Raw genomic sequence first — 17,311 nt, forward strand, 5'->3', positions numbered from 1 at the left:
TGATGAGATAACAACCCAGTGTTTTTGTTCTTGACATACTGAAACCAACATACCCAGCACTTGTCATCATACCCAGTTCAAAGATACCGCTTATCGTCTGTCACTCACACAGACAAAGCGTATTTCAGCTGCCTCAACTCTTACAAAAAAAAAAAGGTATTACACCTTTTGCCTTCCTGCACTGATTCAAGTAAAATTCCGATTTATTCAACAAGAAATCAGAGCTTTCATCTGGACTCACCTGGTCTGAAGGAGAGAGCAGGTGTCTCTAATGCTTTGTACACTGAATATGCACACTTATGTCATCTCTGGTGATCTTGTCTCCACATTATTTATGAAATCTCACATACACACTCAGTAGAGGCCCACAAGTTATATGAAGGTTTTGAAAATATTTTTTGGTTAAATTTTACCAGCTCCTGCTAAATAGTGATCATCCACAGTGTCTTAAATTTTACTTAGAGGTTACACATATCCTAACTGGTTGCATATTATAATTGCAGTTGTGGAACAGGTCCACACAGCCACTAAGGACAACTGAAGATGGTCTTTACTTACATTTTGTCCCTTAGCCTTTCTTGATCCAAACCTCTCTGGTTCTTTCTTCCCTGCTCTCCTAAACGTAACCCCCCTCTTCCAAGGCTGATTCATCTATTCTCCATGCAGCTGGCCAGCATTGTCATAACTTTCCTAGGAAATCCCTCCGCTGCCTATACAAAGCATGCCGCCCGTGCTGCGTGGGGTCGGCAGGGAGCACCGGCACCATGGCAGCAGGCAGGTTGTCAGGGTGTTGGTCTGTATTTGCATGGTAAATATGGCTTATTGGTCTCTTCCGGCAGGTGGCCTGTCTGTGTCTGTCATATGACAGCTTCTGACAACAGCTTTCCATGAAGAAGAGATAAGTCTTGCTGCTCGGCAGACCTACTGCAAGCAGCGCAGGACAACGTCCTGATCTAGCACCTCGCCCTCATCTAGCACCACGTCCTCATCTAGCACCACGCCATCATCTAGCACCACGCCCTAATCTAGCACCACGTCCTCATCTAGCACCACGTCCTCATTTGGCACCTCGCCCTCATCTAGCACCACGCCCTCATCTAGCACCACGTCCTCATCTAGCACCTCGCCCTCATCTAGCACCACGCCCTCATCTAGCACCACGTCCTCATCTAGCACAGCATCCTCATCTAGCACCACGTCCTCATCTAGCACCACGTCCTCATCGAGCTCCACACTGTCATCTAGCACCACGTCCTCATCTAGCACAGCGTCCTCATCTACCACAGCGTCCTCATCTAGCACCACGTCCTCATTTGGCACCTCGCCCTCATCTAGCACCACGCCCTCATCTAGCACCACGTCCTCATCTAGCACCTCGCCCTCATCTAGCACCACGCCCTCATCTAGCACCACGTCCTCATTTAGCACAGCATCCTCATCTAGCACCACGTCCTCATCTAGCACCACGTCCTCATCGAGCACCACACTGTCATCTAGCACCACGTCCTCATCTAGCACAGCGTCCTCATCTACCACAGCGTCCTCATCTAGCACCATGTCCTCATTTGGCACCTCGCCCTCATCTAGCACCACGCCCTCATCTAGCACCACGTCCTCATCTAGCACCTCGCCCTCATCTAGCACCACACCCTCATCTAGCACCACGTCCTCATCTAGCACAGCGTCCTCATCTAGCACCACGTCCTGATCTAGCACCATGTCCTCATCGGGCACCACACCCTCATCTAGCACCACGTCCTTATCTAGCACAGCGTCCTAACCTACCACAGCGTCCTCATCTAGCACCACGTTCTCGTTGAGCACCACGCCCTCATCTAGCACCACGTCCTCATCTAGCACCACGTTCTCGTTGAGCACCACGCCCTCATCTAGCACCACGTCCTCATCTAGCACCACGCCCTCATCTAGCACCACGCCCTCATCTAGCACAGCATCCTCATCTAGCACCTCGCCATCATCTAGCACCACACCCTAATCTAGCACCACGTCCTCATCTAGCACCACGTCCTCATGTGGCACCTCGCCCTCATCTAGCACCATGCCCTCATCTAGCACCACGTCCTCATCTAGCACCAAGCCCTCATCTAGCACAACTTCCTCATCTAGCACAGCGTCCTCATCTAGCAACACATTCTCATCTAGCACAGCGTCCTCATCTAGCACCACATCCTCATCTAGCACCATATCCTCATCTAGCACAGCGTCCTCATCTAGCACAGCATCCTCATCTAGCACCACGTTCTCATCTAGCACAGCATCTCATCTACCACAGCGTCCTCATCTAGCAGCATGTCCTCATCTAGCACCATGTCCTCATCTAGCACCACGTCCTCATCGAGCACCACATCCTCATCTAGCACCACGTCCTCATCTAGCACCACGTCCTCATCTAGCACCATGTCCTCATCTAGCACCACATCCTCATCTAGCACCACGTCTTCATCTATTACCACGTCCTCATCTAGCACCACGTCCTCATCTAGCACCACATCCTGATCTAGCACCACGTCCTCATCTAGCACCACGTCCTCATCCAGCACCACCTCCTCATCTAGCACCACGTCCTCATCTAGCACAATGCAGGTTATACATCACTGCATCGTGGAAAGAGGAGATATTAGCAGGGAGAAAACTTGCAAAACCTGACTACTTTTATTACATGTTTTATCATAGTCCCAAAATAAGAGTTTTACTGAGTAATTTAAGACCGAGTTAATTTTTGGCGTACATAAATTGTGGACCTGACACAGAGTCACTTATCAATTTCAAATGTACAAGTAATTTTTCCTGAGTTTTATGCTGTCCATGTACTTGCTGTTTGCATGACGTAGTTAGAGATGCAACATAATGGACGTCTGTCGTTATACCTTGTTATGCAATTAGCAATTTAGCAATTCTAACCAAAAGCGACAGAGGCCCTTGTTATGAAAAGCAGCCCATCATCTAGTTTGTATTTGCATTTAGCAGATTTTGGGTGTTTCTGGGTGTTTTGTGTCTCAGACATTCCCCCCTCAGAGTGTCAGACACCGTGGACAGACATAAAGGTCACTGGACTGGCCCTTCAGCTTGTTTTACCCTGCCGGCTCTTGTTTGTTAGTGCTGTTTGTTGTGTGCCGCTGCGGTCGTGCAGTATAGATCGGGTGCAAAACACATGTGCACCACGCCGGAGGCTGGTGCACATGTTGCTCTTATTTCTATGTCTTATTTGATCTTTTATTTCTATTTGTTTCTATTTTCTCGTTATCTTGTGTCTTGTTAGTTTTTAGTTTATATTTTCTTTTTTCTTTATTAGAGCGTGAGTGTCTGTAATAGGACCCAATTTCTCCTCTGGGATGAATAAAGTATTCTGATTCTGATTCTGGTTCTGGTTCTGAAGATAACTTTAGTGGTGAATCCAGAAAGCGTGCTCACAGCTCATGCATGGGGCGTTAGCACACACACAACTGACAGCCACCGTCCCACTTCATCTGGCTAATGTGTTTAGGTTAACAAGATGGAGGCTATTTCCTTGCAAGTGATGAGTCATTCCCCAAACATATAGCTGACAGGGAGCTGGGCGGGAAGCAGCAGCATCGTAACTTCTTATCCCAACTATTATTTCAGCACATCTTCCGCTTCACTGACAGGCCTAGCGCTGAAATATTCACACGTTCATCACCCAAGCTGAATAAAGCAAAGCCGCGTGTTTCCAGAAACGCTCCAGGTTTTCACAACTAAACCTGCCGGGTCGGAATGTGCTGGCTGATATTATGCTCCTGCAGTCTACTGGTGTGGTTGCTGGTCTTGGCCGAGACACGCCTGCACGTCAGATTGTTCCTGCTTAAAATAACAGTAAAGTGTCGTAATTTCAGGGTCGCAGCTTTGTTTTAATCTCAGTTTTAGGAGAGAGGAGTGAAGGCAAACGGAGAGATGTCCTTACCACAGAAAGTCCTGGACGGTCCTCAGTCCTGCTTTACCATATAAAGACGCTGTAGGGGAGCAGAGGGTGAGAGCAGAGCCACGTTATATCCACGTGCAACCAAACAAGTTGGAACATTTGCAGCCATTTGAATGACAGGCCCAGAGAAGGAGGGGAAAATGAGCAGAACAAACAAGAAAGAAGGAGAAGAAAAAAGGACGAGTGCATGGAAGCGTCCCGATCCTCTTGTGTGGATGAGAAAGGCCATGTCAGCGCACGGTCTGTCTATAGGACCGCCTGTCCAGACGCCGCTGCACTCTTCCAGCTATATTAGGCAAATGTCTCTCTCTCGCTCCTCTCTCTCGCTCCTCTCCCCCTTCTCCTTTTCTCTCCTTTTACTCCCCCCCCCCCCCATTCTCTCTCTCTCTCTTCAGAGGGCGTTTGAATTTTGGCAGGCAGTCGACCCTACCTCCCTCGTCAAGGTTTTGAGTCCATTTGATGCTGGCATGGTGTCAAGGACTCTCTCTCTCTCTCTCTCTCTCTCTCTCTCTCTCTCTCTCTCTCTCTCTCTCTGTCTGCCTGTGTCTCTCTCTGTCTTTCTTTCTTTCTGTCTCTCTCTGTCTCTGTCTGTCTGTCTGTCTGTCTGTCTGTCTGTCTGTCTGTCTGTCTGTCTCTGTCTCTCTGTCTCTCTCTGTCTGTCTGTCTGTCTGTCTGTCTGTCAGTCTGTCTCTGTCTCTCTCTCTGTCTGCCTGTGTCTCTCTCTGTCTCCCTATCTGTCTTTCTTTCTGTCTCTCTGTCAGCCTGTCTCTGTCTCTGTCTGTCTGTCTGTCTCTGTCTCTCTCTGTCTGCCTGACTGTCTGTCTGTCTGTCTGTCTGTCTGTCTGTCTGTCTGTCTGTCTGTCTGTCAGTCTGTCTGTCAGTGTGTCTGTCTGTCTGTCTGACTCTGTCTCTCTCTGTCTGCCTGACTGTCTGTCTGTCTGTCTGTCTGTCTGTCTGTCTGTCAGTCTGTCTGTCAGTGTGTCTGTCTGTCTGTCTGACTCTGTCTCTCGTGCCACGTTTTTGTTTTTTTTTACTTTTCTGAACAGACTGTTAGTACCAGACACGAGTCTTTATCCTCCTGTCTCAGGGCTCTGTGAGCTAAAGCAGACTGAAAAGTGTCTCTGCAGTTTGTGTTTGTGTTGTGTTGTTTGTGTTGTGGTACGTTGTCCTCCGATCTCTAAAGCCCCGTGTCATCAGCTCTTACATGAGAGAGGTTCAGTGGTGGAAAACAAAAGGATAAGGAGGCACCAATGCAGCACTGAGAGAGAGAGACAGACAGAGAGACAGAGAGACAGAGAGGGAGAACCTCCTGTTAAGCCAAAGAGACAAATGAACTGTCGCTGGTAGAGACTGTGGAGACAGACATGATCAGTAAGTGCTTAGGCTGTGTGGAGCTGGATTGGAGGAGACATATGCAGCACAACTGAGTCTCCCTGATGGCAGGGGACGACTTCTTCTCTGTGTTCCTGTTAAGAAGGAACCTCCTCGCTCCCTCTTCCTGCCATGGTGCAGCAGAAGAAGTAGCAGAAGTGAAGACACAGCAGCAGAGGAGCTGACTGGTGGGCATCAGCTGTTAGCACCACATCTAGCTGAGCTTTGACACACCACACTACCCCGGCCTTGTCCCTGTCCCTCTGAAACACCACACTACCCCCGCCTTGTCCCTGTACCTCTGACACACCACATTACCCCAGCCTTGTCCCTGTCCCTCTGACACACTACACTATCCCGGCCTTGTCCCTGTACCTCTGACACACTACACTACCCCCGCCTTGTCCCTGTCCCTCTGAAGCACCACACTACCCCCGCCTTGTCCCTGTCCCTCTGACACACCACATTACCCCAGCCTTGTCCCTGTACCTCTGACACACCACACTACCCCCGCCTTGTCCCTGTCCCTCTGACACATCACACTACCCCCGCCTTGTCCCTGTCCCTCTGACACACCACATTACCCCAGCCTTGTCCCTGTACCTCTGACACACCACATTACCCCAGCCTTGTCCCTGTCCCTCTGACACACTACACTATCCCAGCCTTGTCCCTGTCCCTCTATCACACCACATTACCCCAGCCTTGTCCCTGTACCTCTGACACACTACACTATCCCGGCCTTGTCCCTGTCCCTCTGACACATCAGACTACCCCCGCCTTGTCCCTGTCCCTCTCACACACCACATTACCCCAGCCTTGTCCCTGTCCCTCTGACACACTACACTATCCCGGCCTTGTCCCTGTACCTCCATCACACCACACTACCCCGGCCTTGTCCCTGTACCTCTGACACACTACACTATCCCAGCCTTGTCCCTGTACCTCTGACACACCACATTACCCCAGCCTTGTCCCTGTCCCTCTGACACACCACATTACCCCAGCCTTGTCCCTGTCCCTCTGACACACTACACTATCCCGGCCTTGTCCCTGTCCCTCTGACACACTACACTATCCCGGCCTTGTCCCTGTCCCTCTGACACACTACATTACCCCAGCCTTGTCCCTGTACCTCTGACACACTACACTATCCCGGCCTTGTCCCTGTCCCTCTGACACACTACATTACCCCAGCCTTGTCCCTGTACCTCTGACACACTACACTATCCCGGCCTTGTCCCTGTCCCTCTGACACACCACATTACCCCAGCCTTGTCCCTGTCCCTCTGACACACCACATTACCCCAGCCTTGTCCCTGTACCTCTGACACACTACACTATCCCAGCCTTGTCCCTGTACCTCTCACACACCACATTACCCCAGCCTTGTCCCTGTACCTCTGACACACTACACTACCCCGGCCTTGTCCCTGTCCCTCTGACACACTACACTATCCCGGCCTTGTCCCTGTCCCTCTGACACACTACACTATCCCGGCCTTGTCCCTGTACCTCCATCACACCACACTACCCCCGCCTTGTCCCTGTCCCTCTGACACACCACACTACCCCGGCCTTGTCCCTGTCCCTCTGACACACTACATTACCCCGGCCTTGTCCCTGTCCCTCTATCACACCACACTACCCCGGCCTTGTCCCTGCCCCTCTGACACACTACACTACCCCGGCCTTGTCCCTGTCCCTCTATCACACCACACTTCCCCGGCCTTGTCCCTGTCTCTCTGACACACTACACTATCCCGGCCTTGTCCCTGTCCCTCTGACACACTACACTATCCCGGCCTTGTCCCTGTCCCTCTGACACACTACACTATCCCGGCCTTGTCCCTGTCCCTCTATCACATCACACTACCCCGGCCTTGTCCCTGCCCCTCTGACACACTACACTACCCCGGCCTTGTCCCTGTCCCTCTGATACACTACATTACCCCGGCCTTGTCCCTGTACCTCTATCACACCACACTACCCCGGCCTTGTCCCTGTCCCTCTGACACACCACACTACCCCCGCCTTGTCCCTGTACCTCTATCACACCACGCTACCCCGGCCTTGTCCCTGTCCCTCTGACACACTACACTACCCCAGCCTTGTCCCTGTCCCTCTGACACACTACGCTACGATGGCCTTGTTCCTGTCCCTCTGACACACTACGCTATGCCGGCCTTGTCCCTTTGACACACTACACTATCTCGGCCTTGTCCCTGTCCCTCTATCACACCATGCTACCCCGGCCTTGTCCCTGTCCTTCTGACACACTACACTATCTCGGCCTTGTCCCTGTCCCTCTATCACACCATGCTACCCCGGCCTTGTCCCTGTCCCTCTGACACACTACGCTAAGATGGCCTTGTTCCTGTCCCTCTGACACACTACGCTATGCCGGCCTTGTCCCTTTGACACACTACACTATCTCGGCCTTGTCCCTGTCCCTCTATCACACCATGCTACCCCGGCCTTGTCCCTGTCCTTCTGACACACTACACTACCCTGGCCTTGTCCCTGTCCCTCTATCACACCATGCTACCCCGGCCTTGTCCCTGTCCTTCTGACACACTACACTACCCCGGCCTTGTCCCTGTCCCTCTGACACACTACACTACCCCGGCCTTGTCCCTGTCCCTCTGACACACTACGCTACGATGGCCTTGTTCCTGTCCCTCTGACACACTACACTACCCCGGCCTTGTCCCTGTCCTTCTGACACACTACACTACCCCGGCCTTGTCCCTGTCCCTCTGACACACTACACTACCCCGGCCTTGTCCCTGTCCCTCTATCACACCATGCTACCCCGGCCTTGTCCCTGTCCTTCTGACACACTACACTACCCCGGCCTTGTCCCTGTCCCTCTGATACACTACACTATCCCAGCCTTGTCCCTGTCCTTCTGACACACTACACTACCCCGGCCTTGTCCCTGTCCCTCTGACACACTACACTACCCCGGCCTTGTCCCTGTCCCTCTGACACACTACGCTACGATGGCCTTGTTCCTGTCCCTCTGACACACTACGCTATGCCGGCCTTGTCCCTCTGACACACTACGCTACCCCGGCTTTGTCCCTCTGACACACTACGCTACCCCGGCCTTGTCCCACTGACACACTACGCTACCCCAGCCTTGTCCCAGTGACACACTACGCTACCCCAGCCTCACATCATCTCTCCCTCTGTTCCTACAGGCGTTTTAGGATGGATGCCTAGAGATAAACAGCTTCCTCACCACACCTCACCTCACATGTCCCCTAACCTCTTGCGAGGTCGTTGGGGCACAGCTGTTGAATCCACAACCAGTCCTCACCATCGCTGTCTGTCCTCAACTACTCTCTATAAGCTGGCAAAGTCAAGGCCTGTCCACTGTCTGATGTCACATAGTCATCACTTCTTCTGTCTCCCTTGTCTTCGCCCACCCCTCACCATGCCTTGCAGGGTGGTCTTGGTGAGGCCAAGACTTCTCCAGATGTGACCATACCATTCCAGCTTTCTCTTCTTGACGATTTTCAGCAAGCGTGCCCATGGCTTGTATAGTCCTTCTTCTCACCTCTTCATTTCTAATGTGATCTCCATATGAGACGCCCAGAACCTTCCTGTAGCGCCTCATGTGCTTACTCTAGAACCTCCCTGTAGCGTCCCATGTACTTATTCTAGAACCTTCCTGTAGTGCCTCATGTGCTTACTCTAGAACCTTCCTGTGGCACTGCATGTGCTTATTCTAGAACCTCCCTGTAGTGCATCATGTGCTTATTCTAGAACCTTCCTGTAACAACTCATGCGCTAATTCTAGAACCTTCCTGTAGCGCCTCATGCGCTTACTCTTCTTAACAAACAGCTTGTTTATGCACCAGTCCAGGGGCACGCCACAGAAAGCAGAGATCTGATGTAACACTGGTGCAAAACAGTGCAGGTAACAGCATGAACGGGGTCTGTGTCCTCGCCGCCACATTTTTCTTGAAAACTTGGGGGAAAAGGGGGTCTTCAATCACACCGTTTAGACACAACAGTGCAGATTACACACAGGTATGAAGTGCAGAGGCAAGGCTGTCCAGTGTCCAGACAATACTTCACCCTCCACAGTGTAAATACTGAGGAGAGCCCGGTAACAGCGTTCAGCCTGTCCTGCATACCAACTGAACACACACACACACACACACACGCAAGCACACCACCCCCCCGGGGTGCTGGACGTGTCGTAGATAAATCATCGTGATGTTTTTGTGAAACTGCGGAACCTGTTTGTCATCGGACGGCGTCTGCACAGCGTTCCCGCCAAGGATGGCACCTTACAAGTACAGGAAAAGAGAGGCTGTTTACCTTCCACTCCCAGGTCTAGGTCGTCCTCGCTGCTGGGGTTTCTCCTCAGTGGCACTGCAGAGGGGAGAGTGCAAAAAACAAACACAACAGTTGGACAAGGTGTCCTGAAACTGATGAGACAGGCAGTGCAAATGGGGAAGTGATGAATTGTGGTCATTCTGCTGATCTAAAACGCAAAGTAACATGATTGTTGTAATTGTGCTGATTTAAAACACACAGTAACATGTGTGAGGGGTGTTATAAGATATATACACAGTAACATGTGTGAGGGGTGTTATAAGATAGATACACAGTAACATGTGTGAGGCGTGTTAAAAGATAAATACACGGTAACATGTGTGAGGGGTGTTATAAGATAGATACACAGTAACATGTGTGAGGGGTGTTATAAGATAGATACACAGTAACATGTGTGAGGCGTGTTATAAGATAAATACACAGTAACATGTGTGAGGGTGTTATAAGATAAATACACAGTAACATGTGTGAGGGGTGTTATAAGATAAATACACAGTAACATGTGTGAGGCGTGTTATAAGATAAATACACAGTAACATGTGTGAGGCGTGTTATAAGATAAATACACAGTAACATGTGTGAGGGTTGTTATAAGATAGATACACAGTAACAAGTGTGAGGGTTGTTATAAGATAGATACACAGTAACATGTGTGAGGGTTGTTATAAGATAGATACACAGTAACAAGTGTGAGGGGTTTTATAAGCTAGATACACAGTAACATGTCTGAGGGGTGTTATAAGATAAATACACAGTAACATGTGTGAGGGGTGTTATAAGATAGATACACAGTAACATGTGCGAGGCGTGTTAAAAGATAAATACACAGTAACATGTGTGAGGGTGTTATAAGATAAATACACAGTAACATGTGTGAGGGGTGTTATAAGATAAATACACAGTAACATGTGTGAGGCGTGTTATAAGATAAATACACAGTAACATGTGTGAGGCGTGTTATAAGATAAATACACAGTAACATGTGTGAGGGTTGTTATAAGATAGATACACAGTAACATGTCTGAGGGGTGTTATAAGATAAATACACAGTAACATGTGTGAGGGGTGTTATAAGATAGATACACAGTAACATGTGTGAGGCGTGTTAAAAGATAAATACACAGTAACATGTGTGAGGGTGTTATAAGATAAATACACAGTAACATGTGTGAGGGGTGTTATAAGATAAATACACAGTAACATGTGTGAGGCGTGTTATAAGATAAATACACAGTAACATGTGTGAGGCGTGTTATAAGATAAATACACAGTAACATGTGTGAGGGTTGTTATAAGATAGATACACAGTAACAAGTGTGAGGGTTGTTATAAGATAGATACACAGTAACATGTGTGAGGGTTGTTATAAGATAGATACACAGTAACAAGTGTGAGGGGTTTTATAAGATAAATACACAGTAACATGTGTGAGGGGTGTTATAAGATAGATACACAGTAACATGTGTGAGGCGTGTTAAAAGATAAATACACGGTAACATGTGTGAGGCGTGTTATAAGATAGATACACAGTAACATGTGTGAGGGGTGTTATAAGATAGATACACAGTAACATGTGTGAGGGGTGTTATAAGATAGATACACAGTAACATGTGTGAGGGGTGTTATAAGATAGATACACAGTAACATGTGTGAGGGGTGTTATAAGATAGATACACAGTAACATGTGTGAGGCGTGTTAAAAGATAAATACACAGTAACATGTGTGAGGGTGTTATAAGATAAATACACAGTAACATGTGTGAGGGGTGTTATAAGATAAATACACAGTAACATGTGTGAGGCGTGTTATAAGATAAATACACAGTAACATGTGTGAGGCGTGTTATAAGATAGATACACAGTAACATGTGTGAGGGTTGTTATAAGATAGATACACAATAACAAGTGTGAGGGGTTTTATAAGCTAGATACACAGTAACATGTCTGAGGGGTGTTACAATATAGATACACAGTAACATGTGTGAGGGGTGTTATAAGATAGATACACAGTAACATGTGTGAGGGGTGTTATAAGATAAATACTCAGTAACATGTGTGAGGGTTGTTATAAGATAGATACACAGTAACATGTGTGAGGGGTGTTATAAGATAGATACACAGTAACATGTGTGAGGGGTGTTATAAGATAGATACACAGTAACATGTGTGAGGGGTGTTATAAGATAAATACACAGTAACGTGTGTGAGGGTTGTTATAAGATAGATACACAGTAACATGTGTGAGGGGTGGTTATAAGATAGATACACAGTAACATGTGTGAGGGGTGTTATAAGATAGATACACAGTAACATGTGTGAGGGGTGGTTATAAGATAGATACACAGTAACATGTGTGAGGGGTGTTATAAGATAGATACACAGTAACATGTGTGAGGGGTGTTATAAGATAGATACACAGTAACATGTGTGAGGTTTGTTATAAGATAGATACACAGTAACATGTGTGAGGGGTGTTATAAGATAGATACACAGTAACATGTGTGAGGGGTGTTATAAGATAAATACACAGTAACATGTCTGAGGGGTGTTATAAGATAGATACACAGTAACATGTCTGAGGGGTGTTATAAGATAGATACACAGTAACATGTGTGAGGGTTGTTATAAGATAGATACACAGTAACATGTGTGAGGGGTGTTATAAGATAAATACACAGTAACATGTGTGAGGCGTGTTATAAGATAAATACACAGTAACATGTGTGAGGGGTGTTATAAGATAGATACACAGTAACATGTGTGAGGGTTGTTATAAGATAAATACACAGTAACATGTGTGAGGGTTGTTATAAGATAGATACACAGTAACATGTGTGAGGGTTGTTATAAGATAGATACACAGTAACAAGTGTGAGGGGTGTTATAAGATAGATACACAGTAACATGTGTGAGGGGTGTTATAAGATAGATACACAGTAACATGTGTGAGGGGTGTTATAAGATAGATACACAGTAACATGTGTGAGGGGTGTTATAAGATAGATACACAGTAACATGTGTGAGGGGTGTTATAAGATAGATACACAGTAACATGTGTGAGGTTTGTTATAAGATAGATACACAGTAACATGTGTGAGGGGTGTTATAAGATAGATACACAGTAACATGTGTGAGGGGTGTTATAAGATAAATACACAGTAACATGTGTGAGGCGTGTTATAAGATAAATACACAGTAACATGTGTGAGGGGTGTTATAAGATAGATACACAGTAACATGTGTGAGGGGTGTTATAAGATAAATACACAGTAACATGTGTGAGGTTTGTTATAAGATAGATACACAGTAACATGTGTGAGGGGTGTTATAAGATAGATACACAGTAACATGTGTGAGGGGTGTTATAAGATAAATACACAGTAACATGTCTGAGGGGTGTTATAAGATAGATACACAGTAACATGTGTGAGGGGTGTTATAAGAGAAATACACAGTAACATGTGTGAGGCGTGTTATAAGATAAATACACAGTAACATGTGTGAGGCGTGTTATAAGATAAATACACAGTAACGTGTGTGAGGGTTGTTATAAGATAGATACACAGTAACGTGTGTGAGGGGTGTTATAAGATAGATACACAGTAACATGTGTGAGGGGTGTTATAAGAGAAATACACAGTAACATGTGTGAGGCGTGTTATAAGATAAATACACAGTAACGTGTGTGAGGGTTGTTATAAGATAAATACACAGTAACGTGTGTGAGGGGTGTTATAAGATAGATACACAGTAACATGTGTGAGGGGTGTTATAAGATAGATACACAGTAACATGTGTGAGGGTTGTTATAAGATAGATACACAGTAACATGTGTGAGGGGTGTTATAAGATAGATACACAGTAACATGTGTGAGGGGTGTTATAAGATAGATACACAGTAACATGTGTGAGGGTTGTTATAAGATAGATACACAGTAACATGTGTGAGGGGTGTTATAAGATAGATACACAGTAACATATGTGAGGGGTGTTATAAGATAGATACACAGTAACATGTGTGAGGGTTGTTATAAGATAGATACACAGTAACATGTGTGAGGGGTGTTATAAGATAGATACACAGTAACATGTGTGAGGGGTGTTATAAGATAGATACACAGTAACATGTGTGAGGGGTGTTATAAGATAGATACACAGTAACATGTGTGAGGGGTGTTATAAGATAGATACACAGTAACATGTGTGAGGGGTGTTATAAGATAAATACACAGTAACATGTGTGAGGGGTGTTATAAGATAGATACACAGTAACATGTGTGAGGGGTGTTATAAGATAGATACACAGTAACGTGTGTGAGGGGTGTTATAAGATAGATACACAGTAACGTGTGTGAGGGGTGTTATAAGATAGATATACAGTAACATGTGTGAGGGGTGTTATAAGAGAAATACACAGTAACGTGTGTGAGGGGTGTTATAAGATAGATACACAGTAACATGTGTGAGGGGTGTTATAAGATAGATACACAGTAACATGTGTGAGGGGTGTTATAAGATAGATACACAGTAACATGTGTGAGGGGTGTTATAAGATAAATCCTCCAAGAAATGCAACACAAGACTTTTAACACAACGGGACTCCGTGAAACTGCCAGCGCTGCATGTGTGAGTCTGTGGACACACAGTTCACACAGCAGGCGGAGGAAAAGAAGAGAAACATTAACAAAAGACGCCCCAACCACGAGCCCCCGGGGTTACAGGACGGATGTGTGGAGATGGGGTGGTGGTGGGGGGTATTAAGGAGCAAGTTGCCATCCCCCATGGTATTCACAGGCATCATTTGCATGCTGTTGGAATTGGTCGACCTCATGATGGGGGTAGCATGGAGAGGAGGTGGGTGTGTGTGTGTGTGTTCCCCAGGGCTTGAAATACTGACGCTTTGGTTGACCCAGAGCGTCAGTATTTCAAGCCCTGTGGTTGAGACTCACAAATCAACTGCCTGTCTGCACCTTTAAAGAGTTGTGTGTTTATTTAACCTTCCTACTGTTCAGTACTTTAAAGAGTTGTGTGTTTATTTAACCTTCCTACTGTTCAGTACTTTAAAGAGGTGTGTGTTTATTTAACCTTCCTACTGTTCAGTACTTTAAAGAGTTGTGTGTTTAAAAGTATTCAAGCTTCCTACTCTTCAGTCCTTGTTACATGTCCCGTGAGTTATAATAATAACATTATAGTTCAACTCGATGAGTCGTTGATAGTTATTTCCACCCTGCTGTGCTCCTTTCCACCCTATTAGAAATATATATATATATATATATATATATATATATATATATAAATCAAAAACATTAAACACATGAAACAACTATGTGTAATGTGTGTAATGTTGCTATGGTAGTGTGTAGGGCAGGCAAGGATTAATAGCATATGTTTTCCGTGACAATTTGCCCTGGGGGGTAAATGTGGTGCTTGAATGTGACGGTTGTAAATAATGAACACATGTTCTGCTCAGCAGTTCTGGATCTCTTGTTATTCATAGAAAAAACAAACAAACAAACAACAAAAACAAAACTTGAGTGATGGAATAAGGGACACATAAGCTTTAAGAAAAGTCAGGTACTGTTGAATATTTACATTATTAACACTTCTCAGTGCCTATGTAGTATATGTCCCTAACAGGGTGGACTCTCTCACAGTCGACGTCTAAACAATCCATGCACGCTTATTATTATTATTACTACTATATAACTATTATTATTATTATTATTACTCTTATTATTATTACTATAACTATTATTTTTACTATTACTACTATTATTATTATTACTACTACTACTACTATTATTTTCATTACTATTACTATTATTATTATTATTACTACTACTATTACTGCTACTACTACTACTACTATTATTATTATTATTACTACTACTATTATTATTACTATTATTGTTATTATTACTATTATTATTATTATTATTATTTTTTTTTTTTTTTTTTATGTGCTTGAGCGTTAGCAGTACACGTTCCTGGCGGTTGAACATGTGATTTACCTGATGCAATGTTAAAAACAAAGAACATGTGTTCTTTTGTTTCCCTAAAGGTTGAACATGTATTCATGTAGCATGTGTAAAAGTCCCCAGCAGGCAGGAAGGACTCAGTCACGTGATGCCCCTCTGGTGAACAGTTATTATTATTATTATTATTATTATTATCATTATTATTATTATCATTTATGTAGCACGTGTAAAAGTCCCCAGCAGGCAGGAAGGACTCAGTCACGTGATGCCCCTCTGGTGAACCGTTATTATTATTATTATCATTATTATCATTATTATTATTATTATTATTTATGTAGCACGTGTAAAAGTCCCCAGCAGGCAGGAAGGACTCAGTCACGTGATGCCCCTCTGGTGAACCGTTATTATTATTATTATTATTATTATCATTATTATTATTATCATTTATGTAGCACGTGTAAAAGTCCCCAGCAGGCAGGAAGTTCTCAGTCACGTGATGCCCCTCTGGTGAACAGTTATTATTATTATTATTATTATTATTATTATTATTATTATTATTATTATTATCATTATTATTATTATTATTTATGTAGCACGTGTAAAAGTCCCCACCAGGCAGGAAGGACTCAGTCACGTGATGCCCCTCTGGTGCACAGTTATAATTATTATTATTATTATTATTATTATTATTATTATTATTATTATCATTATTATCATTATTATTTATGTAGCACGCGTAAAAGTCCCCAGCAGGCAGGAAGGACTCAGTCACGTGATGCCCCTCTGGTGAACAGTTATTATTATTATTATTATTATCATTATTATTATTATCATTTATGTAGCACGTGTAAAAGTCCCCAGCAGGCAGGAAGTTCTCAGTCACGTGATGCCCCTCTGGTGAACAGTTATAATTATTATTATTATTATTATTATCATTATTATCATTACTATTATTATTATTTATGTAGCACGTGTAAAAGTCCCCACCAGGCAGGAAGGACTCAGTCACGTGATGCCCCTCTGGTGAACAGTTATAATTATTATTATTATTATTATTATTATTATCATTATTATCATTATTATTTATGTAGCACGCGTAAAAGTCCCCAGCAGGCAGGAAGGACTCAGTCACGTGATGCCCCTCTGGTGAACAGTTATAATTATTATTATCATTATTATCATTATTATTATTATTTATGTAGCACGTGTAAAAGTCCCCAGCAGGCAGGAAGGACTCAGTCACGTGATGCCCCTCTGGTGAACAGTTATAATTATTATTATTATTATCATTATTATCATTATTATTATTATTATTTATGTAGCACGTGTAAAAGTCCCCAGCAGGCAGGAAGGACTCAGTCACGTGATGCCCCTCTGGTGAACAGTTATTATTATTATTATTATCATTATTATTATTATTATTTATGTAGCATATGTAAAAGTCCCCAGCAGGCAGGAAGTTCTCAGTCACGGGATGCCCCTCTGGTGAACAGTTATTATTATTATTATTATTATCATTATTATCATTATTACTTATGTAGCATATGTAAAAGTCCCCAGCAGGCAGGAAGTCCTCAGTCACGTGATGCCCCTCTGGTGAACAGTTATTATTATTATTATCATTATTATTATTATTATTATTATTATTATT

This window comes from Lampris incognitus, chromosome 19 (assembly GCF_029633865.1).
Source record: "Lampris incognitus isolate fLamInc1 chromosome 19, fLamInc1.hap2, whole genome shotgun sequence".
Taxonomy (NCBI): domain Eukaryota; kingdom Metazoa; phylum Chordata; class Actinopteri; order Lampriformes; family Lampridae; genus Lampris; species Lampris incognitus.